Source organism: Scyliorhinus torazame, chromosome 12, assembly GCF_047496885.1.
Source record: "Scyliorhinus torazame isolate Kashiwa2021f chromosome 12, sScyTor2.1, whole genome shotgun sequence".
Classification (NCBI taxonomy): Eukaryota; Metazoa; Chordata; class Chondrichthyes; order Carcharhiniformes; family Scyliorhinidae; genus Scyliorhinus; species Scyliorhinus torazame.
In genome coordinates, this window is record NC_092718.1 from 30,544,923 (window position 1) to 30,567,346 (window position 22,424).

Genomic DNA, 22,424 nt, shown 5'->3' on the forward strand with positions numbered 1-22,424 from the left:
CCTTCAATATAGTGTCACTTGTTTTTAAACACTTAAAAGTGAAGAGTAATTTTGTCAGGTTCTTTCCCATTTCGAATTTCCCTATTATTAAATAATCCAATAAAACTGCGGTTTGATGGCACTTTTCCAGAGAGCTTTTCGCAGTACATTAATAAAATTAAAAAATCAGTGGGCAGCGCGGTGGCACAGTGGGTAGCACTGCTGCCTCACGGCTCTGAGGTCCCAGGTTCGATCCCGGCTCTGGGTCACTGTCCGTGTGGAGTTTGCACATTCTCCCCGTGTTTGCGTGGGTTTCGCCCCCACAACCCAAAGATGTGCAAGGTAGGTGGATTGAACACGCTAAATTGCCCCTTAATTAGAAAAAAATGAATTGGGTACACTAAGTTTTAAAAATCTGTCTGGAGGAAACAGTTCAGTTTGACACTAACATTTTTAAATTCCGTGAAAGCAGCAGGGGGGTAAAGGGGACAGACACAGCAAGTCCCACACGCTCCCATAAAATCTCCTCCTTCACATACGAAAGCAAGCCTTTCAGAGTGTTTGTGTCATTCCCCTGAGAAAATTATCCAACGCTGCGCCCTTCGGAAACTGTTAGTGCCTCAAGGGTTAACGCTTTCAAAGAAATCCGAGTTAACAAGTGCTTTCTGTATTCATAAATCTTTTACCATTAGGGGTGGAGAAGAATTGTAGCGAGAGAGAGAGAAAAAAAAAAGCACCTGCCATCTGGTGTCAGATGCTTTGCACACGCAAAATTACAAAATGAAATTTAGATGAACTTCATTAGAACATCAAGACCTAATTCATGTGGCCATTCATCACATTCTCATTCATGGATGCACTGGCACTAAAGAAACTTAAAGAAGTTTTGGATACGAATGGAGCATAAAAGCTGAAATGGAGTGTGAAGGGATAGGCAAATAATGAGAAATGCAGTCAGGGAGAATATTGTCACTCCCTTTATTGGGTGAACTACTTAATTATTTCGGTGCAAACAATAAAAGTGACTGAACTGGCAATGTCATGTTTTCAGCTTTTCTTTAGCCTCTTGTGTTATCAGTATTCCTGAGGACACTTCCCTCATTTAAATCTGGATGTGTGGAATCAGACCATATCTTGCTAACCTGAGCTCTTGAGCTGTATTGTGTGGCATACGTCAGTGCAATTGAGATTCAGTGGCTAAAGCTTGCAGCAGAAAACATGCCTTTATTTTTAATTACAACTGGACTATCTTTGACAGCCTTAAAAATGAACGTGTCAGTTTCATTCAGAATGTATGTAAATACTTGCCATCGCTTGCCCAGAGGACAAAGCACCATGTAAGGAATGGGCCAATGTGGCCTAAGCGGAACATTGTGTTGGTAAAGAGACCAGCCTGCTAGACGAGCAATATCCATATGGTCACAATTAAAGCTTTTATTCCCAGCGCTTATGCTATTCCGTGCTTCTGCAACCACCCCCCCCCCCAATAAATAGTCTTTCCTAACGAAAAAAGGTTAAATCATTTACCTAAAGTCCATTTCTGCAGATTCACCAGATATGGGGAGCAGCATTCAGCACAATGACTGTTAGAGTGAATTAATGACACCATCTAATGGGGAATGTGTGTTTCTTATACGCTGGGCGGCAGAACAAGATGGTGCAGTTTGAAGGAACTGGAACAAAAACAGATGTATTGCAAAGTGAACCTAATACTTGTGTTGGGGGTAAAAGAGAGTCCTTGGAATGACTCTTACAATCCATCAAATTCCCGTCACTTTCAACAAATTCCCTACAGCTTAATGCTGCAATCAGCAACAGTGGTTCAATTGCGATGGTTGGTTTTGCTCATTTTGAGGTGTAAAAAGGAGCAGAGCTCCAGTCGATGATAATGTCTGAGAGGGTCTTCCACAGGCAAAAGCATTGCTTAAACCTTCACTTCTGGCATTATTGGGTAGCTCTGCTAGGTTTTACTTCCAGCTGGAAGCTGGAGAGAGGCATATGAACTGAAGAAAGGATCATCACATTGTGCTCTATTCCAAAAGGCTACTTGGTGAAGGATAAAACTGAAGCCAGTATTTACATACTTTTATATTTGCTCACAGAGTTACAAATTACTAGCACATAACTCCTAACCAACCACAGTTTTAGTCTGTCTCTTTATAGTGTCTCAAGTGAATTCAAAGTTATGTCCACTACTTGCGTACAATCGAACACATAACTAACACACTTTTGTTGTATTCGTTTGTGGGACGTGGGTGTCGCTGGCTGTGTCAGCATTTATTACCCATCCGGAGTGCCATTGAGGGGGCAGTTAAGAGTCAAGCAAATTGATGCACGGCCAATTGAACAAAGACTAGAGTTGGATACAACTGAGGCTTTATTGCTCTAAGATGTGTGGCCTCCCACAGCAGCTGGTGAAATGGCTGCTGAATGGAGGACACACATATTTATACTCTGCCTACTGGGCGGAGCCAGCAAGTAGGGACTGCCGGCGAACCTGTAGTACAGGTCCTACCTTACATCACCTAATATAGGTGCAACAGTGGTTTACCACATTCATCCCCTGTTAAAATTGAGTCCGGCAGGGGTGGTGGAGAACTACATACAGCAATGAATGTATATTTACAGTATTTGAGCAGAAATAAAATGTCTTTTGAAGTCCAGTGGACCAGTTAGAGGTTTAACCAGTCCGGGGCCTTGATGTTCCGCTGGGAACGACGTAGTGGTGGCGGCGATGTCGATGCTGGCCCGATGTTCGGTGACTCCGGGAGCGTGCCAAAATCCTCTTCATCCTCGGGCGTGGGCAGGGGAAGGACGGATGGCCCTGGTGGGGTTAATGCTGGGGGAGGGGAGGGTGGCTCCGGGCCAGAGGGGTGTGTTTGTGTGGAACCTGCCAGGTCCCTGAGGGAGACAGTATCCTGGCGGCCATCGGGGTACGCCACATAGGCATACTGGGGGTTTGCATGGAGCAATTTCACCCTCTCCACCAACGGGTCCGCCTTGTGGAGTTGGACGTGCCTGCGGAGCAGGACAGGTCCTGGAGCCGTGAGCCAAGTTGGGAGCGACACCCCGGATGTGGACTTCCTGGGGAAGGCAAAAATACGTTCATGGGGTGTGTTGTTAGTGGCGGTGCACAGCAGTGACCGAATGGAGTGTAGTGCATCAGGGAGGACTTCCTACCAGCGAGAGGCTGGGAGGTTCCTGGACCGTAGGGCCAGTTGGATGGCCCTCCACACCGTCCCGTTCTCCCTCTCTACCTGCCTGTTTCCCCGGGAGTTACAGCTGGTCGTTCTGCTGGAGGTGATACCCCTGCCAAGCAGGAACTGATGCAGCTCATCGCTCATGAATGAGGATCCCCTATCACTGTGGATGTAGGCGGGGAAACCGAACTGAGCGAGGATAGTGTTTAGGGCTTTGATGACGGTGGCAGACGTCATAATGGGGCATGGGATGGCGAAGGGGAAATCTGGAGTACTCATCGACTACACTGAGGATATACGTGTTTCGGTCGGTGGAGGGGAGGGGCCCTTTGAAATCCACGCTGAGGCGTTCAAAAGGGCGGGAGGCCTTCACCAGGCACGCACAGTCTGGCCGGTAGAAGTGCGGCTTGCACTCTGCACAGACCTGGCAGTCCCTGGTGATTTGTCCGTACTTCCTCGACGGAGTAGGGCAGATTGCGAGCCTTGACAAAATGGTACAACTGTGTGACTCCCGGGTGACAAAGGCTGCCGTGCAGGGCCCGGAGTCGGTCTACTTGTGCGCTGGCACATGTACCTCGGGATAGGGTGTCTGGGGTCTCGTTGAGTTTGCCGGGGTAGTACTAAATCTCGTAATTATAGGTGGAGAGCTCGACCCTCCACCTCAAGATTTTATCGTTTATGATCTATCCCCGCTGTGTGTTATTGAACATGAAGGCTATCAACCGTTGGTCAGTGAGGCGGGTGAATCTCCTGCCGGCCAGGTAATGCCTTCAATGCCGCAAAGCCTCAACAATAGCTTGGGCCTCTTTTTCGACGGATGAGTGCTGAATTTCTGAGGCATGAAGTGTGCGGGAGAAGAATGCCATGGGCCTGCCTGCCTGATTGAGGGTGGCGGCTAGGGCGACGTCCGATGCGTCGCTCTCTAATTGAAGGGCAGTGTCTTGTCTACTGCGTGCATCCCGGCCTTGGCGATATCGGCTCTGATACGGGCGAAGGCCTGTAGTGCCTCGGCCGCCAGGGGAAAGTGTGTGGACTGTATGAGTGGGCGGGCCTTGTCCGCATAGTTTTGAACCCACTGGGCGTAGTATGAGAAAAACCCCAGGCAGCGTTTGAGGGCCTTGGGGCAGTGGGGAAGGGGGAGCTCCATGAGGGGGTGCATGAGGTCGGGATCGGGCCCCAGAACTCCGTTCTGGACCACATAGCCAAGTATGGCTAAGCGGGTCGTGCTAAACATACACTTCTCCTTGTTGTAGGTGAGGTTGAGGAGAGTGGCGGTGTGGAGAAATTTGGCATCGTGGTCCTGTGGTCATGGCCGCAGATGGTGACGTTGTCTAGGTATGGGAAGGTGGCCCGCAAAGCGTACCGGTCGACCATTCGGTCCATCTCCCTTTGGAAGACTGAGACCCCGTTAGTGACGCCGAAGGGAACCCTGAGGAAGTGATAGAGACAACCGTCCGCCTCAAAAGCGGTGTATGGAAGGTCCGATTTACGAATGGGGAGCTGGTGGTAGGCGGATTTGTGGTCTACCTTTGAGAAGACCCGGTACTGTGCGATCTGATTGACCATATCAGATATGCGAGGGAGGGGGTACGCGTCGAGCTGCATGTACCGACTGATGGTCTGACTGTAGTCCACGACCATTCTGTGTTTCTCCCAAGTTTTAACGACTACCACTTGTGCCCTCCAGGGGCTGTTGCTGGCCTCGATGATGCCTTCCGAAGTAGCCGTTGGACCTCAGACCTGATGAAGGTCCTGTCCTGGGTGCTGTACCGTCTGCTCCTGGTGGCGACGGGTTTGCAATCCGGGGTTAGATTTGCGAAGAGAGAAGGTGGATCGACCTTTAGGGTCGCGAGGTCGCACACTGTGAGGGGTGGTAGGGGCCCGCCAAATTTGAGGGTTAGGCTCTGGAGATTGCACTGGAAGTCCAGGCCTAGTAGTAGAGCAGCACAGAGGTTAGGGAGGATGTAGAGGCGGAAGCCGCTGAATTCTACGCCCTGGACCGTGAGTGTGACCGTACAGTACCCCCGGATCTCGACGGAATGGGATCCGGAGGCCAGGGAGATTCTTTGGTTGGCGGGGTGTACCACGAGGGAGCAGCGCCTTACCGTATCCGGGTGTATGAAGCTTTTGGTGCTCCCGGGGTCCAGCAGGCAAGAGATCACGTGGCTGTTGATTTTCACGCTGGTCGATGCGGTGGCCAGGTTGTGCGGACGAGACTGGTCGATCGTCACTGAGGCGAGTCGTGGTCGGTCAACGCTGGCGTCGGATGATGGGGAGCCTGGGGGGCCCAGGTCTTGGAATGGTGTCGGTGTCCATGCCCCGTTGGGGAGACAAGATGGCAATGCCTGAAGATCCTGCAGGGAACAAAATGGCGGCGCCCATGGGCCGCACGTTAGGGGGGTTAGACAAGATGGCGGCACCCATGGGCCGCACGTGGACTGAGGGGGGGAAGATGGCGGCTCACACTGGCCGCACGTGGTCTGGGGAGATGAAGATAGCGGTGCCCATTGTGTGTAGACTAGGGGGGTGGGTGCGATAGCGGCGACCGCGCGGGCTTGGCGCACCGCAGCGAAGTACCCCTTTTTGCCGCAAGCCTTGCAAAAAGCGGCACGGGCCGGGCAGCGTTGGCGAGAGTGTTTCTGCTGGCCGCAGAAGCAATATCGGGGACCCCCGGGTGTGCGCGGGCCGGTGCGTGGCGCAGGCGTACTGGCTGGGTAAGGCCCCCGCTGGGACGGCCGTCTGTGGGGTCCACGATGCGTAGGAGGGGTGGGCCGCGCGGCTGGGGGGTAGGCCTGACTGTTGCGCTAGCCTCTTTGTCTCAGCTAGATCGAGCATGGCCCCTTCTAACAGTCTTTGGCGTATGAGGTTCGACCCAATCCCCGTAACGAACGCGTCCCGCATAAGGAGGTTCGAATGTTCCGTGGCCATAACGGCCTGACAGTCACAGTCCCAGACGAGTGGGATTAGGGCCCGCCAGAAGTCTTCTATGGACTCACCAGGGAGCTGAGAGTGAGTGGCGAGTACGTGCCTGGCGAAGAGCGTGTTCGTTTTCTGTGCGTAGCTTTCTTTGAGAAGCACCATGGCGTCGGTGTAGTTCGGGGCGTCCTGGATCAGCGGAAACACATTGGAGCTCAACCTTGAGTACAGAATCTGTATATTCTGAGCCTCCGGAACAGGGGTGGTCGCTGAGTTGATATACGCCTCGAAGCAAGCTAGCCAGTGATTGAAGTCCTTTTTGGTGTCGCTTGATTGCGGATCCAGCTGCAGGCTATCTGGCTTGAAACGGAGGTCCATCTTTTAGAAAATCTTAGAGCAATAAATTGATGCACGATCAATTGAACAAAGACTAGAGTTGGATACAACTTAGGCTTTATTGCTCTAAGATGGGTAGCCTCCCACAGCAGCTGGCAAAATGGCTGCTGAATGGAGTACACGCATATTTATACTCCGCCTACTGGTCGGAGCCAGCAAGCAGGGACTACCGGCGAACCTGTAGTACAGGTCCTACCTTACATCACCTAATATAGGTGCAACAGTGGTTTACCACACACATTGCTGTGGGTCTGGAATTACATGTAGGCCAGACTAGATAAGGACGGCAGATTTCCTTCCCTAAAGGACATTAGTGAACCAGATGGGTTTTTACGACAGTCGGCAATGGTTTCGTGGTCACCTTTAGACTTTTAATTCCAGATTGTTATTGAATTCAAATTTCACCATCGGCAGTGGCGGGATTCGAACCCGGGTCCCCAGAGCATTACCCTGGGTTTCTGGTTTACTCGTGCAGTGAAAATACCACAATGCCTCCCCCGTGATTCTGCAACCCACTCCATTCCAGAAGCCTCGGGCGGGATTCTCCGCCCCACCGCCGGGTTGGAGAATCGCCGGGGGGGGGGGGGGGGGGGGGGGGCGTGAATCCCGCCCCCGCCGGCCACCGAATTCTCCGGCGCCAGAGATTCGTCGGGGGCGGGAATCGCGCCGCGCCGGTCGGCGCCCCCCCCCCCCGGCGATTCTCCGGCCCGCGATGGGCCGTAGTCCCGCTGCTGTCATGCCAGTCACGCCGGGGGGAATTAAACCACCTCTCTTACCGGCGGGAATGGCGGCGCTGGCGGGCTCCGGGGTCTTGGAGGGGGCGCGGGACAATCTGGACCCGGGGGGTGCCCCCTAGGTGGCCTGGCCCGCGATCGGGGCTCACCGATCCACGGGCGGGCCTGTGCCATGGGGGCACTCTTTTCCCTCCGCCTCGGCCATAGCCTCCGCCATGGCCAACGCGGAAGTGACCCCCCCCACCTGCGCATGCGCGGGGATGACGTCAGCAGCCGCTGACGCTCCCGCGCATGCGCGGACTTCCGCTGGCCAGCGCAGTCCCTTCGGTCCCGGCTGACTTTGCGCCAAAGGCCTTTCCCACCGGCCAGCGGCGCGCCAACCACTCCGGCGTGGGGCTAGCCCCTCAAGGTGAGGGCTTGGCCCCTAAAGGTGCAGAGAAATCCGCACCTTTGGGGCGGCCCGACGCCGGAGTGGTTCCCGCCACTCCATCCCGCCGGGAACCCCCCCCCCCCCCCCGCCGGGTAGGGGAGAATCCCGGCCCTTGCCTTACAGAAATTATTCTTTGGTTATTTGGATTGGTTTAAGGTAGTGAGGTTGGTCGTGCTTTAGTAATTCCAGATTTCCTGATAAGTACGTCTAGGTTAAACACTAAAACCTGTTGTGATGCTGCTCTACTCCTCATATGTACAGGACTCTTCATACTGCCTGGACGTTGAATGGGTTCATCCTACTTGTTGTCATAGATTTGGATTCTGCTGAGGGCAATTTTAATTTTCATTGTCAGGAGAAAAATTGGTGATAGTGAATCTTCCTCGGGCAATAAAAGTTGTTAACATCCTTCCCTTACCCATTACTTATGTCACATTCTGTTGAGCGGGGTTACCAAATTATGAAACGTCCAGTGACAAATGTGTTCCTTTATGGGTTTTTTATTTAATTCAGAGTAGGTACAAAATGTCATTAGCTTTCAAAAACGGAATGCTTCGATCTTTTATTATTCACTGTGTGTTTCGAACTCTAAAAACAATAAAACTAGTTCTCCAGTTATGGATGGGAATAAACTACAATATCATCTTGCAGTGAACAATAGGCACATTTTAAAAGTTGGAGTTAAGGCCATGCAATTTAGCGATTATCCCCTATCCAAGTGCATCTTGCCCACAAGGCCCAGCTCCTGCTCCCTTCATCACACTAAACTGCTACACACCTAAACTCCCTTGCTCAGCATGAAGCAAAGTGACATTGTAATTGATCCTCGGTTACTTTATCCTCCCTTTCAAAATCACCTTTCTCAGCTCCTCCAGAGCACCTGTGTCATCGGGTGGTTTTGGACTGATAATAAAGTTGAGGAGAAGCTGCAGTTTCACCTTGTTCAGGAACGGGAGCCTGGCTTCTTCCGGTCATATCACTTTGGAAAACATAACAGACGGGCTACCTGTTTGGAGGCCAACGCAGCCACTTAAGTGGCCAATTGAGGACCTCACCCCTTTCTCGGTGGTATTTAGCCAGAGGCTTGGAGGGGTTGGGGGTGGGGCGTTACCCAGGCACAGGGAAGTGAGATCATCCAGTCAGCCAGGTTATCTTTTTGTAGGGTTGAAAGTGGTGGCGGGCCTCCTTTTAGGTAATTCATGGCCCACAGAAGGGGCTCTCCCAGAGGGAGCGGCGGCCCTAGCAACTACAGCACGAGCTGCCTTCAGCAACGCCGGCCCCCTCCCCCTCCCCACCAATTGCCGAGGCCTGCCTGCCTGTCTGGCCTTGGTGTCGACAGACCGCACTTGGCTGTCCTTGATGGTGCCTCAGGCATTATGCCTCTCTCCTTGCAGCTCCAGTCTCAGCAGTGGCGCTGTTGAGGCTGCTGAGATTGCCAACCTTGCGATGGGGCTGCCAGCTCTTGGGGGCAGGGTCCCCAGCCCAGCCCCAGCCACTGAATTGACCGCCCCACCTCTCCAGGTCCAACTGGCAGCCAAGGTGGGTTCGTCTCTCGCTTTTGGCAAAATTTCAGTGTTGGTCACAAAATTCAGCCCGAGATCTCCTCCTTTGGCTTGGCGCCCACCCTTGTGTGATTCTGTCTCTTTGAGACGCACTGCAATGTTTTTTCTATGTTCAAAGCATATAAACGCGAGCTGTTGTTGTACTTTAGCACCGGGTGACACTCCCATGGCGAATCTTGCACATTTCTGCATCAACCATGTTTATTGGGATTTGTTAACAGTTACCGACCCATCACAAGAGAGAGAACTTGCATTTATAAAGCACATTCCAAGAACTTTCACCCTTCCCTTGAGCTGCCTGGCTGAAAATACCACTTTGCGCAAGAAATCCCAGAGGCAACAGAATTTCAGTGATCTGAGTAACAACAGTTAATAATTAATAGCTAACAAATCTGTGGAACAATAAATAGCCGTAGTGCAATTATTTGACGTGATTAATTATTTCAGCAAATTTTATTTGAAAATGGGCTTTTCTTAAATATTACAATTAATTGCTCTTCTTGTTCAGGCTGAACTGGGTGAGCATGTCAACACACATGTTACTGCCTGTCATAAATTGCAACTGAGATTGTAGGCAGGGAACATTTAAGTAAAATATAATCTCTCGTAAAACATGTTTTTAACACATTTATCCCTTCGCTAGTCAACAGCAACTTGCATTTATATAGCACCGTTAATGTGGTGAAACATCCCATTGTTTTATCAAGCACCAACCCACATAAGCTGATTTTAGGACAGGTGACAAAGAGGTTGGACAAAGAAGCAGGTTTCCAAGGAGCAGTGGGAGAGAGGTGGACGCGATCCGGGAGGGAATTCCAGAGCTTAGGGTCTAGGTTGATGAAGACCCAGCCCCTGATGGAGCAGCAAGCGAAATCGGGGGAGGGCAGGAGGCCGGGATTGGTGAAGCACAGAGATTCTGCAGGAGCTTACAGTGTTAGGGTTAGGGGCAAGGTCATTGGGGGATTTGAAAACAAGGATTAGAATTTGAAAAGAAGGCATTGCTGGACCGGGAACCAATGTAGATCAGCGAGCGCGGGTGGTGGATGGATGAGGCTCGGTGTGAGTGATACAGGCAGCAGGGATTTGGATAGCTCAATTCTATGGAAGATGTGAGGCCAGTCAAACAATGGGAATAGTTATGTCCAGAGGTAACAAAAACATGGTTGAGGGCTTCAACAACAGATGAGCTGAGCTCGGTCAGAGACAGAAGTAGGCAGTTTTGCGGTGGGAGATTCATATCAGTCAACTAATATGCCACGGCTGCAAATGATCTGGGTGTCATGCAAGCTGGAAACCACATCAGCGCGGAGCCAACGCACTTCATGCTGACACACCCAGCGCCATAAAGTGCTGTGGAGCAGACTAATGAAGGCCGAGCTGGTTTTCCACCTCTCATCGGCGCAGGAATTTCGCCCTCTGATTTGTTGGCGGCACCAAGATGGTGTCAGTGGGCACTGCCGGGACTGCTGCAGAAGACAGCACCCCAAGGCCTTGGATCGTCAGTAAGTCCAGGGTCTTGGGCTGGGAGATTTTGGGTAGTTCAGGGAGGGCTGCTTGGGGGGTCGGATTAAAGGAGGGAGCGTGTAGGGAAAAAAGGTGGGGGGTTTAACCTAAAGGGTGGCCGCCCTGCGAAAAGCAAAGGAAACCCTGAAGAGAGCAGATGGGCAATATTAAGCAAACAACAACTGGAAGAGCTGCACTCCTTAACCGGACAGTTTTTGTGACAAGATTACAAATAGATTAGCTGCACCAATCTGTTAAATGCACTTTTTTGGACATTTAAGAATGGTTGATACACCACTACCTTGTCACTTGGGGAGGAATTCTCCAATCTGGGATTAATTCCTGCAGGCGGGGTGAGGGCGGCCAGCGGGAAACTATGCAATATCATCCAGCCCCAACTTCATTAATTATACATCTGGAGGTTTAGCGCCATACTCCGTGACAGGGGGGTCTTTATTCGTGCGTCCCGCCGCCATACAGGAGTGCCGTTTTTAAAAGGTGCCCAACATCACTGACCCACCATTGAAGAAAGAAAGCAGACCTCCTGAAAGAGAGGATGGATCTTCAGGAACATCCCGAGGCTGGAAGTTCGATCTCCTCGATGACACTGAAGGTGGAAGATCCACCTGGTACATGATGCCCGCACCCACTGCTGTGATCTTCCAGGGTCGCTGGTGACCTCCAACTGAACTCCAGAGGCAGGCCAGGAATTCTTCAGGTATGTCCTGACTTTTGCATGCCATGTTGTTCCAAATAAATTCTGGATGAACGTGTTTCCTGCCCGCGTGGACAGGGCACGGCGGCGGCAGGGTGGTGCATTCTGGTCAGGCCTTGGTCTGCATCCATTAGCGTGATGCAAATCAGTTTCACGCTGTCCACCTGTGGGTTTCCTGATCCATCATAGTGGGCGGCAGCGCGAGATCCCACAGGAAAGTCACACCTGCGTTAAACCAATTTTTGGGCCTCCTGCCAAATTCTCTCCCCCCCCCCCCCCCCCCCCCCCCCCGCCACTGAACCCACCGGTGAGGGCATGGTAGAATTCATCCCCTGATGTGTGGCCAGGTGGAGGAGCCATCAGCTGAGGACTTCTACCCAGTTACAACTGAGCCTATTTCCCCAGCCCAACACACTACAGGGACAGCCTCAAGAGACTCGCTATTAAATCTGCCAATCCAGCTCAACGGGTGTAGGAATAGCAGAGTGGGAGACATGTCTTCTGTGCACATGGACGGGAGCAACCCACCCTGTGTCTGAACCAGATGATGAGCCCATTGCATCATGTGTTTTCTTCTTCATAATCATACATCCCATCAACAGGAGTGTTGCTCCATCTCTCACGGACAACAGGGGCGAAATTCTCCGCAGTCGGCGGGATGTCCGCCGACCGGCGGCAAAAACGGCGCGAATCAGTCCGGCATCGCGCCACCACAAAGGTGCGGAATCCTCCGCACCTGAGGGGCCGAGCCTTAACCTTGAGGGGCTAGGCCCGCACCGGACTGATTTCCGCCCCGCCAGCTGGCGGGAAAGGCCTTTGGTGCCCCGCCAGCTGGCGCAGAAATGACATTGCCGGGCAGCGCATGCGCGGGATCGTCAGCGGCCGCCCACGGCATCCCCGCGCATGCGCAGTGGAGGGGGTCTCTTCCGCCTCCGCCATGTTGGAGACCGTGGCGAAGGCGAAAGGAAAAGAGTGCCCCCACGGCACAGGCCTGCCCACGGATCAGTGGGCCCCGATCGCGGTCTAGGCCACCGTAGGGGCACCCCCCCCGGGGCCAGATCGTCCCGCGCACCCCCCCCCAGGACGCCGGAGCCTGCCCGCGCCGCCTTGTCCCGCCGATGAGAAAGGTGGTTTAATCCACGCCGGCGGGACAGGCATCCTAGCAGCGGGACTTCGGCCCATCCGGGCCAGAGAATCGCCGGGGTGGGGGCCCACCAACCAGCGCGGCGCGATTCCCGCCCCCGCCAAATATCTGGTGCCGGGGAATTTGGCAACCGGCAGGGGCGGGATTCACGCCAGCCCCCGGCGATTCTCCGACCCGGCGGTGGGGTCGGAGAATCCCGCCCCAGTAGTCTTTAGAAAACATTTGGCAATCAAAGCAGGGAGTTGAAATTATTTTCTCACTTTTAAACATTCAGGCAATTACAGTTGACCACATTAGGAGGTGAACACTTACTGCATTTGTATAACTTACTAAAGGCAGGTGCAGTTCATGGGCGAAATTCTCCGGAAACGGCCGATGTCCGCCGACTGGCGCCCAAAACGGCGCCAATCAGACGGGCATCGCCCCGCCCCAAAGGTGCGGAATGCTCCGCATCTTTGGGGTCCGAGCCCCAACATTGAGGGACTAGGCCGACGCCGGAGGAATTTCCGCCCCGCCAGCTGGCGGAAACGGCCTTTGTTGCCCTGCCAGCTGGCGCGGAAATGACATCTCGGGCGGCGCCTGCGCGGGAGCGTCAGCGGCCGCTCACGGCTTCCCCGCGCATGCGCAGTGGAGGGGGTCTCTTCCGCCTCCGCCATGTTGGAGACGGTGGCGACGGCGAAAGGAAAAAAGTGCCCCCACGGCACAGGCCCGCCCGCGGATCGGTGGGCCCCGATCGCGGGCCAGGCCACCGTGGGGGCACCCCCCGGGGTCAGATCGCCCCGTGCACCTCCCAGGACCACGGAGCCCGCCGACGCCGCCTTGTCCCGCCGGTGAGGTAGGTGATTTAATTTACGCCGGCGGGACAGGCAATTTATCGGCGGGACTTCGGTCCATCCGGGCCGGAGAATCGAGCGGGGGGACCCGCCAACCGGCGCGGCGCGATTCCCGCCCCTGCCGAATCTCCGGTGCCGGAGACTTCGGCAACCGGCGGGAGCGGGATTCACGCCAGCCCCCGTTCTCCGACCCGGCGGGGGGTCGGAGAATGTCGCCCCATATGTGTGAATTGTGTGAGCCAGTGTAACAAGATCATATTAACTCATTACGAAAGAGAAAATGCTGGAAAATCGCAGCAGGTCTGGCAGCATCTGTAGGGAGAGAAAAGAGCGAAGATTCCGATGACTCTTTGTCAAAACTAACAGACAGAGAAAGTGGGAAATATTTATACTGTGGAGTGAGAATGAAAGATGAGTCATAGCCACAGAAACCCAGGGAAACAGGGTGCTAATGGCCACAGAAACCAAGGGGAAAGAGTGCGAATGGCAGTCCCCAGAGAGAAAAAAGATGTGAAAGGCCAAACAGCAGAGAAACTAACATCAGAGGATGAACTGTAGATGTGGGGGGAGGGGAAGGGGGAAGCAAAGAAGAGAAAGGTGAAGGAAAGGTGGGGCGGGGGGGGGGGGGGGGTTCATATTCCAGCATTTTCTCTTTTGTTTCAGATTCCAGCATCTGCAGTAATTTGCTTTTATATTAACTCATTAAGTGGCTGCCTTCTTATATCGCCAACTGTAATTTTCAGTTTCCAGTAACCATTTCAATCCTTCAGGTGCATGGAAGGTTAGGAGCTGGAGTAAAGTTCCTTTTCCAAGCACAGACGATCGTGTCTTACAGCACAGTATTACACATCCCAGTCCCTGATAGAGATTGCCAAGCTTGATGCTTGAGCTCTGTGCAATTCAATGCTTTGAACCTGTGCGAATTGGAATTGGATTGGTAATCATTTTACTTGGGCCTCTTACAGTCAGCACAGACACAGAAGATGAAGATAGCAACGCTAGGAAAACCCAGCAGGCCTGTCAGCATCTGTAAAGAGAGAAAGAGAGATGGGGCTTTTGAGTCCCTTGTGACTCTTCTTCAAAGCTCTTCTGTTTCTCTCTCCACCGATGCTGCCAGAGCTGCTAAGTTTATCCAGCGTTTTCTGTTTTTATTTCAGATTTGCAGCATCCACCGCATTTTGATTTTGTTGCGGAAAAAGACGACTTCCATTCTGTAAAGCCAATGTTGGACTTAAGCCCAGGCCCCAGAAAGGAAATGACTTTTTAAAATGCTGCACATATTGCTGGTTCAACACAAGTATGTTGTTGCAGAGATTTATTTTGGAAGGTTTTTGGTTCAACAATGCACAGGGGAAATTTCTCCAACATTCTGTGAAACAATGCACAAATCGACATTTCTTTTTCACACACCATGCCAATATATAAAAAGTTTTGAACAATATCAACAGTGTTGGGTGGAAATGTTGAGAACGCTGAGTTCTTTGTTCAGGTCTACCATCATGGCCCATGTGCTATCTGCATCCCACAGCTTCCAATACCCGCTCACCAAGATGTACCCATCAGCCAATACAACACGCTTGGTTTAGGCTCAGGCGCACAAGGCAGCGTTACCTTCTTTTAACTTACCCAGACTTTACTTCTGTGTGCCTTTTCTCAAAGTCTTTTATTCTGCCAGCAGCATAAAAGATTGAACAGATAGTCACTTGTGCTCTCCAGAACTTCAATTGCCTCCAGAGTATTATTTATGTTGTGCGGGGCCAACCTTGAACCTCGCCTAAATAATTTAAGGTCAGCCACAAACCACTTCTGCTCCCACTACAGCAATGTAACAGACTTTTTCAACCTTTTATCATGTTTCTCTGTGTACAGTAGGAACAGCCCATTACTTTTATGCTGTTAAAATAATGAGGCAGAGCTTGGGAGTTCTGCTTGTCCAAGTGACAGTGTTTCCACTCTCTTCATTAATGATGAAGCCGCTGAGTTGGATGTACAGCTCGCTGATCTCAAGTGTGTTACAGAGATGCACTGTCGCATTTTTTTGTTGTTGTTTATGTTTAAGGAAAATTATTTGGCATGCTGCTATGTCTTGCCTATTTCTACATTTGTGCGCGATACATATGCAGCTCGCGTACTGCGGTTTTGCACAAAAAACGCCGATTGAAAACAAATCACTTGTGACAATAGTGTACGATTGCGCAAGAAAAAATCCTACACAAATAACTTGACATACAAATGCACCCTTCTCAAAACAAGGTTTGATTTCTCCGATTTTGTGAAGGATACTGCTTACATCAGACAGAGCACATATTTCAGTTGCATGAATTGTTTGAATTATTTCATTTTATTCTCCCCCCAATTGTGTCCTCTCTCTCTCTTGAAGGCGGTGAATGATGCTGGGCTGTGGCATCTGGATTCCGGCAGCCACTCTCACACTTCTTCAGGCAGGTGTCCGGACAGTGAATTCAGATTAACTATTTGGCCAGGGAGGGAATCACTGCCAAGCCTAGCTGGATCCTGATAACCATTCATGCCCATTTGGAAATGGAGTGAGGTTACAGGATAGGAATCAGAAGCAAGAATGGCGACACGGAAGCACAATGGTTAGCACTGTTGCTTCACAGCTCCAGGGTCCCAGGTTCAATTCCTAGCTTGGGTGACTATCTGTGGAGCCTGCATGTTGTCCCCGTGTCTGCATGGGTTTCCTCCGGGTGCTCCGGTTTCCTCCCACTGTCCAAAGATGTGCAGGTTAGGTAGATTGGCCTCACTAAATTGCCCCTTAGTGTCCAAAAGGTTAGGTGCGGTTGTGGAGATAGGATGGAGGTGTGGGCTTAAATAGGGTACTCTTTCTGAGAGCCGGTGCAGACTCGATGGGCCGAATGGCCTCCTTCTGCACTGCAAATTCTATGATTCCATGATTCTCTGAACCTCGGCAGCTGTTCTCACCCCTACCTGAGCTTAAGTGTACTAAAGCCAACTGCAACACCCAACTTGAATCAGCTTAAAACAGGCTGGGAATTGCACCTGGGACTTTTGTGGCCAGTATAAGCTTAATGCTTACGTGCCTTTATTCATGCAGCCACTGGTAAAGACCTTGAATCCTTTTACGAATCTGCTTTGCCTGCACAAGTATGCGCTACTTCAATGTCTATGGAACAGACAAATGTATTCAGCAAGCTTGAATTGGTTGTGGTTAGTTACCGAGAAATCAATGAACCAGTGGCAGACACACCTCTAACATCAAAAAGTCAAGGTGACCTTCGTGCTTTTGAATAATGCGCTCCATAATCCTGATTGATTCACTTAATTTAATTATTGTAGGTTTTGCGGAATCATTTTAAAAAGCATAATATATGTATGACGTTCAAATCTGTTGGTCTTAAAGTTCACAGATCTTACCAATGGAAACAAGCTTGAAGTGGTCGGCTCGCTGCTTCATAAGGCTCCACTTCACACAGACTCAAACAGTAACGCTCCAGTCTGGAATTAAACAAATGTTTTTTAAAAAATTGTGATTGATCAAATCTTCAAAAAACAAAATTGTGATTGAACAAATCTTCCTAATGGTCATGCTCAAATGTCTTTAATAGTATACAGTGCCTTATATATAAGTCTCTTTCTAGATGTCAAACACAGGTCTGATTATATTCTTGCCAAATATTTTCAGAATACACCACATTGTTTTCAATCACACTCACAGAAAAGGGAATGCAATTCACACAAGGTAAACATTTAGAACAGTTTTTCAGTCCTACCCACACAAGGCAGCATCATTAACACAGCAGTTTAATAATTAGACAACTCTCATGTTGTGTCAGACGGTATTTTGTCATCTGAATGGAAGTTTGGCCTGTACGCCTGCAGACAGCTCACAGGGAAGTGTCTCTCTCTCACTGATACTCCCCAATTCCACGCAACAATGAATGCACAAAAACAAACCATTTGTTGCCTTTGAATATAATGTGATGCTCTTTGTTAAAATTGCTACTTAACGTGGGGAGAATACTGACTGAACTGGTAATAATTTCACAGAAATGCCACAAAGCACTCAGAAAAGACATACATTTCTAAACAATCCTGCTGAGATTGATTTTTTAAATAAAATAAAGAGAAGTTGGTTATTCTCCAACTTTATTTCAATGCACCGGCAGCGGGGCAGCGGTGTGGAGTCACTCGCACAAAATTGGCAGCTTGACCAGGTAACGGCAGATTTCTTCCCAGTTCTTCAACGCAAGGGTGGGAAATGGTTGGTGGGAGTCATGCATTCACCTTCAAAGTCCTTTTGGCTGACAGACTGGAAGTGTTCACGTGAAGCACGGCATTTCTGAAAACTTCAGCCGCACATTGTTCCTTCCAAAATTGCCAAGTGTTGTTGGGAAAGGCCCAGTGGCATCAAACTGGTTACATAAATGACAGGGGGTGGGGGGTGGCGGGGGAGAACCCAGAGTCATCAAGGAAGTGCTGCTGTTCAAAACAAGCCCTTCGTCAGGGGTACAGTAAAGTTAACCTTGAACCATAACAGCTGACCATAATAAATACCAAATACCGCTAGAGAAAGAAGGCCCGCATTTTTTCTACAATGCGACTCGATGCGAGCAGCTAGACAGTGACCAATTGTACGAGGAAGGCAAAACGATACGAAGGAACCAAATGTCAAGAGAAACACTGAAAATCTACCAACCACATTGCCAGTGTCACACAACAGATGCATTGGAAAATATTCTTCCAACAAGCTGTAGAGGACAACCTGCAATGGGGCAATTTTTTCACACAGCTGGTGGTGAGTGTCTGGAAGGAGCTGCCAGAGGCAGTGGCAGAGGCGGGTACAATTTTGTCTTTTAAAAAGCATTTAGACAGTTATATGGGAAAGCTGGGTATAGAGGGATATGGGCCCAATGCGGGAAATTGCGGCTAGCTTAGTGGTAAAAACTGGGCGGCACGGACAAGTTGGACCGAAGGGCCTGTTTTCATGCTGTAAACCTCTATGGCTCTGTGTTAGGAATGGGTATTGTGTCCTAACGTAGGCTACAGTCTAGAGGTCAGAGTACTGGCGGGAAACCATCAGTTTTGGCGGGGAGGCCCGAAAGAACCAAGTGCCCTTCAGGCGCTTTATTAGCCACCACTGACCTTCCCTGTGGTTGAGTTCCCCAGTGGCAGAGGCCCTGCCTTCTAAGTGCTGTCGACCAATCAGAGGCCAGCGGTTCCTCATGCTGCCAGTGCTAGTGGTGACTGCTGGCGGCAATGCACACACTCGAGACCCCAGGATCACGTAAAGACCCCTGACCACAGGTGAGTGAAGGTGGGCTGGGGCTGTCACAAGTGGGAGGAGCGAAGTTGGAAGCAAGAGAAGGAAGCCACTTAGGAACAGAGTGAGATGGAGGGAGTCCCCAGGAAGCTGCTGGCAAACCCGCTAGTGTCCACTAGGTGGCCTTCGAGAATATCGGAGACCTGTGTGGCCCTCGTTTAATCCCTGGGTCACCATTAAATTGCATTAAGCTCAATTGATAATTGGTGGCAATTGGCTCATTATTGACCCTAATTATCATCCTGCTGGCAAAGGCTGGGAATCCTGCGTCAGTCTGCCATACCTTCCGACTTGATCGGGGAGATTTTAATGCAGCTAGGAGAGTGACACAGGACCTTTCCCATGGTGACATGGGTCTGTCCTGCCATGGCTCCCACTGCGACGGCTACTGCACTAAACCCAACCCACTGAAATTACAAAGCATGCATTGTTGCAGAATGTATGCACGCTACAGTCAGGTAATTTCAACCCGCCAGACTTCACCTGGATTCAAACGGGAGGTATTTAAAACATCGCCTTGACCTCCCAGCCTATGGCTGCGTTTTTACATCAGTTATACCATTTGTAAGTGCACTACTCCAGTGACTTCTGCATTCCATAATCCACAACTTACTCTCAATGTCCATTCTGATGTCTCATAAAGCAGACATATTGGCATTTTAGGGATAGCCTGACAGAAAAGAAGCCATGTTATCAAAAAGATGACGGGCTGGATTCTCCACCAGCGGGATGCTCCATTTTGCCGGCAACCGGGGAGTTTCCTGACAGCGTGGGGCTGCCCCACAATGGGAAACCCCATTGACCAGTCGGCGAAACAGAGCATCCCGCCGGCGTGCTGACCCAGAAATCTGGGGCGGCGGGACGGAGAATCCAGCCCGATATTTCAGGGTGGAATTTTCTGGTCTTGCCAGTGGCATGCATCGTTGCGGGCGGGAGAATTTGACTTTTGGCTGCTCACCAGATTTTCCTGTCCTGCCCACGAAGATGCTCGTCTCTGGCGGAACCAGGAAATCCCGCTCTTGGGTCTTTCCCCAGTAGGACAGAGAGTGCCCCAAAGTGTTGAAATCTTAGTCAGTCCTTTGGTTCAGTTGAGACATTTTCATTGCCTGTCCAGGTCAGTGTGGCGAGGCAAGATCCCATGAGCTCAGCAGCCCGTATTCCTATGAAATGCAACTCAATGATTGTTGCTTTGGACCACGAGAAACAATTTTAAATTAGTGCGAAGAATCAAGAGCCGTATTTCTGAACTGTTAATTAACTCTTATCTCCATATTATCTTACAACTCAATAAGTATGAACTGCAACTTTTAGCCCGGTGACAAAGAGTTTGGCGGCATGATGATTTCTGTTTGTTTGGAGTGATCTGAAGCACATGACTATATTATTTCCATTGGAAGGGTTTGTCGTTCAGCTTGTGGAAAATATCCTAGATATTTTAAATTCGGAATATAAGGAGCCCAAAGTGTAACAAATACAACATACGGACGAAAGTTAAATCAAATGAGGGATTGCAGAGCTGTGTATAGAGATGTCTAAGACAACCATTTAGAAGGCTGCAGATCCTCACAATTACACATAGTGTGGTGTACAATATTCAATTGAATTTGACCTATGTAAAGGTCCATTGAACAACTGATGTAATTCACAGTCCAGTTGTAGGCAGGAGACACCTAAATAGGATTGGAAATAAAGTGGTTACATTTACGATGTGTGCAGAATATCACGGTTCTCTTCAGAGGCATTGTAACTAAGAAACATTAGTCCCATTCGTGCAACCGAAGACATCCTAATGGTCTCTCAAATACAGCTCTCACAATCAATGCCACAGCTTGTAATATAGACTAATGGTTAAGCTAATAGCGTGGTTGGCAGACTCTGCCTAGTCTCATGAAATCCTTGTTAAACAATATCTCTTTCGAACAGGAAAGAAAGCAGCTGAGAATGTTCCATTGTTATTAAATGTGCACCTCATCTGAAAACCTTGTCGGAATAAAATCCCAAACTATTACCAAATACCTTTGCTCACATTTGCCCATTTCACAGGAAGCTTTTCAAAACGGTATTCGTAATACTCTTTTGTCCGATCAGTGTGATACCATTCCACTACACACCACCAATCAGACAATGAATTCTTGGTGCAGAAATAAATACAGGGTCTTCACTTCCTGTACACTGTCATAAGTACATAAGAACTAGGAGCAGGAGTAGGCCATCTGGCCCCTCGAGCCTGCTCCGCCATTCAATGAGATCATGGCTGATCTTTTGTGGACTCAGCTCCACTTTCCGGCCAGAACACCATAACCCTTAATCCCTTTATTCTTCAAAAAACTATCTATCTTTATCTGAAAAACATTCAATGAAGGAGCCTCAACTGCTTCACTGGGCAAGGAATTCCATAGATTCACAACCCTTTGGGTGAAGAAGTTCCTCCTAATCTCAGTCCTAAATCTACTTCCCCTTATTTTGAGGCTATGCCCCCTAGTTCTGCTTTCACCCGCCAGTGGAAACTACCTGCCCGCATCTATCCTATCTATTCCCTTCATAATTTTACATGTTTCTATAAGATCCCCCCTCATCCTTCTAAATTCCAATGAGTACAGTCCCAGTCTACACAACCTCTCCTCATAATCCAACCCCTTCAACTCTGGGATTAACCTAGTGAATCCCCTCTGCACACCCTCCAGCGCCAGTACGTCCTTTCTCAAGTAAGGAGAACAAAACTGAACACAATACTCCAGATGTGGCCTCACTAACACCTTATTCAATTGCAGCATAACCTCCCTAGTCTTAAACTCTATTCCTCTAGCAATGAAGGACAAAATTCCATTCGCCTTCTTAACCACCTGTTGCACCTGTAAACCAACTTTTTGCGACTCATGCACGAGCACACCCAGGTCTCTCTGCACAGCAGCATGTTTTAATATATTATCATTTAAATAATAATCCCATTTGCTGTTATTCCTACCAAAATGGATAACCTCACATTTGTCAACATTGTATTCCAACTGCCAGATCCTAGCCCATTCACTTAACCTATCCAAATCCCTCTGCAGACTTCCGGTATCCTCTGCACTTTTTGCTTTACCACTCATCTTAGTGTTATCTGCAAACTTGGACACATTGCCCTTGGTCCCCAACTCCAAATCATCTATGCAAATTGTGAACAATTGTGGGCCCAACACTGATCCCTGAGGATCAGTAGCTAGTTACTGATTGCCAACCAGAGAAACACACATTAATCCCCACTCTTTGCTTTCTATTAATTAACCAATCCTCTCTCCATGCTACTACTTTACCCTTAATGCCATGCATCTTTATCTTATGCAGCAACCTTTTGTGTGGCACCCTGTCAAAGGCTTTCTGGAAATCCAGATATACCACATCCATTGGCTCCCCGTTATCTACCGCGCTGGTAATGTCCTCAAAAAATTCCACTAAATTTGTGAGGCACGACCTGCCCTTTATGAACCCATGTTGCATCTGGCCAATGGGACAATTTCCATCCAGATGCCTCGCTATTTCTTCTTTGATGATAGATTCCAGCATCTTCCCTACTACGGAAGTTAAGCTCACTGGCCTATAATTACCCACTTTCTGCCTACCTTCTTTTTTAAACAGTGGTTTCACGTTTGCTAATTTCCAATCCTCCGGGACCACCCCAGAGTCTAGTGAATTTTGGTAAATTATCACTAGTGCATTTGCAATTTCCC

The 22,424-nt window shown here is 49.9% G+C and overlaps 1 protein-coding gene across 6 annotated transcripts in view; it reads right to left on the reverse strand.

Moving 5' to 3' along the window:
- The window catches only part of sema6d (semaphorin 6D), a 424,805-nt gene that overhangs the window by 290,407 nt on the left and 111,974 nt on the right, over window positions 1-22,424 (reverse strand). For all 6 annotated transcript variants that reach the window (XM_072470609.1, XM_072470613.1, XM_072470606.1 and 3 more), the window contains exon 2: window positions 16,809-16,889. The gene's annotated coding sequence lies outside the window, so the exon portion shown is untranslated. The remainder of the gene's footprint in view (window positions 1-16,808; window positions 16,890-22,424) is intronic.